Genomic DNA, 2,914 nt, shown 5'->3' with positions numbered 1-2,914 from the left:
AGCAAGACTCCATCTCAAAAAAAAAAAAAAAAACCATTCATCTCTCTCACACACATACACACTCACATAAACAGACACACACATATATATACACACACACATACACACACACACATGCACACATGGCTACAGCTCACATAGGACGGGAAAGGCTATCAGCCCACCCACCTAGCAGAGCTCCACTTGAGGCAGGTCAGAACAGGAGACAAATTAAAGTTCAAGGCCTGGGCGGTGGCTCACGCCTGTAATCCCAGCAGTTTGGGATTCCAAGGCGGACAGATCATCTGAGGTCAGGAGCTCAAGACAGCCTGGCCAACATGGTGAAACCCCGTCTCTACTAAAAACACAAAAATCAGCTGGGCGTGGTGGCGCATGCCTGTAATCCCAGCTTCTCGGGAGGCTGAGGCATGAGAAATACTCAAAGCCAAGAGACAGGTTGCAGCAAGCCGAGATTGTGCCACTGCACTCCAGCCTGGGTGACAGAGTGAGACTCTATCTCATCAAAAAAAAAAAAAAAAAAAAAAAAAAAAAAAAAAAAAAAAAAAAAAAAAAAAAAAAAAAAAAAAAAAAAAAAAAAAAAAAAAAAAAAAAAAAAACCATTCATCTCTCTCACACACATACACACTCACATAAACAGACACACACATATATATACACACACACATACACACACACACATGCACACATGGCTACAGCTCACATAGGACGGGAAAGGCTATCAGCCCACCCACCTAGCAGAGCTCCACTTGAGGCAGGTCAGAACAGGAGACAAATTAAAGTTCAAGGCCTGGGCGGTGGCTCACGCCTGTAATCCCAGCAGTTTGGGATTCCAAGGCGGACAGATCATCTGAGGTCAGGAGCTCAAGACAGCCTGGCCAACATGGTGAAACCCCGTCTCTACTAAAAACACAAAAATCAGCTGGGCGTGGTGGCGCATGCCTGTAATCCCAGCTTCTCGGGAGGCTGAGGCATGAGAAATACTCAAAGCCAAGAGACAGGTTGCAGCAAGCCGAGATTGTGCCACTGCACTCCAGCCTGGGTGACAGAGTGAGACTCTATCTCATCAAAAAAAAAAAAAAGAGAGAGAGAGATACGTGATTCATCCAGAGTTCAGGCTTGATCCCTGACGTGGATGAAACTGTCAAGTTATTTAGGCTAATTTCAAAAACTTTTTCTGTGTGCTATTTTGTTTTATTTTTTTGAGACAGGCTGTCATGCTGTCCCCCAGGGTGAGTGCAGTGGCATGATCATAATTCACTGTAGCCTCCTGGGCCCAAGCAACTCTACCTCAGCTTCTGGAGTAGCTGATACTACAGGCGTGAGCTGCCACACCCGGCTAATTTTTAAAGTTTTTGTAAAGGCAGGGTCTCGCTATGTTACTTAGGCTGGTCTCGAACTCCTGGGCTCAAGGGATCGCTCCTGCCTTGGCTTCCCAAAGTGCTGGGATTACAGGCGTGAGCCACCATGCCCAGCCTCTTTTATTTTGAATACCAAAATAATACAGTAGCTTCCCCTTACCTGTGGGGAATATGTTCCAAGATTCCCAATAAATTCCTGAAACTTCAGAAAATACCCAACGTGTGTGCACTGTTTTCTTCGTATGCATACATACACACCTATGATAAAGTTTAATTTAACAATGAGACACAGTAAAAGATTAACAACAATAATATAATAAAATAGAAAATTAATAAAATTAGGATTTCTCAAACATAAGCACTGTAATACTGAGACAGTTGATCTGATCACCCAGAGGATTACTAAGTGACTGGGGGCTGCTAGTGTCTATGGCGTGGGCACACTTAACAAAGGGATGATTCACATCCGGGGCGGGAGGGAGCAGGGCGGGGGCTGATTTCATCACACTAAGAACGGCAGGCAATTGAAAACTTATGAATTATTTCTGGAATTTTCTGCTTGATATGTTTGGATTGAGGTTGATCGAAGGTAGCCAACACCACAGAAAATGAAACCTCAGGCCAGGTCCGGTGGCTCACACCTGTAATCCCAGCATTTTGGGAGGCCCAGGCGGGTGGATCACTTGAGGTCAGGAATTTGAGACCAGCCTGACCAGTATGGTGAAACCCCATCTCTACTAAAAATACAAAAATTAGCTGGGTGAGGTGGCAGGTGCCTGTAATCCCAGCTACTCTGGAGGCTGAGGCAGGAGAATCACTTGAGCCTGGGAGGTGGAGGTTGCAGTGAGCCGAGATTGCAGCACTGCACACCAGCCTGGGAGACAGAGCAAGGCTCGAGAAAGAAAAGAAAAGAAAAAGAAGAAAAGAAAGAAAAGTGAAACCTCAGATAAAAGGAAATCACTGTATACTGTGTGAATGATTCAAATTTGCAGAGTCCCATCGAATAGAGAATCCCACTCCCACCCCTTCAGTCCTTCCTGAGAGTCTGATATGTCTCTCCTATTGCCCAAATGTATGTGTCTTCCTGGAAGCCTAAGACCCACGTGACAATATGAAGAAGTGGGGGCCGGGCACTGTGGTTCACACCTGTAATCCCAGCACTTTTGGGGGCTAAGGTGGGTGGATCACTTGAGGTCAGGAGTTAGAGACCAACCTGGCTAACATGGTAAAACCCCGTCTCTACTAAAAATACAAAAAAATAGTCGGGCATGGTGGTACACACCAGCTACTCGGGAGGCTGAGGCAGGAGAACTGCTCGAACCTGGGAGGCAGAGGTTGCAGTGATCTGAAATTGTACCACTGCACTCCAGCCTGGGGGACAGAACAAAACTCTGTCTCAAAAAAAAAAATTGTATATATATATATATATATATGAAAGATGAGGTCTGCCTATGTTGCCCAGGCTGGTCTAGAACTCCTGACCTCAAGTGATCCTCCTGCCTCAGCCTCACATAGCACTGGAATTCCAGGCATGAACCTCCACACCTCCAATGATA

General features: G+C 45.6%; 1 long non-coding RNA gene across 1 annotated transcript in view; it reads right to left on the bottom strand.

The window, feature by feature from the left end:
* Positions 1-915, bottom strand: part of LOC105500364 — a 34,710-nt gene extending 33,795 nt beyond the window's left edge. The window contains exon 1 of the long non-coding RNA XR_001000020.1: positions 872-915. This is a non-coding gene — a long non-coding RNA (uncharacterized LOC105500364). The remainder of the gene's footprint in view (positions 1-871) is intronic.
* Between the last annotated feature and the right edge of the window lie 1,999 nt (positions 916-2,914).

Source organism: Colobus angolensis, unplaced genomic scaffold, assembly GCF_000951035.1.
Source record: "Colobus angolensis palliatus isolate OR3802 unplaced genomic scaffold, Cang.pa_1.0 Scaffold66, whole genome shotgun sequence".
Taxonomy (NCBI): Eukaryota; Metazoa; Chordata; class Mammalia; order Primates; family Cercopithecidae; genus Colobus; species Colobus angolensis.
The sequence above is the reverse complement of the archived record's forward strand: the minus strand, read 5'-3'. Positions and strand labels throughout refer to the sequence as shown.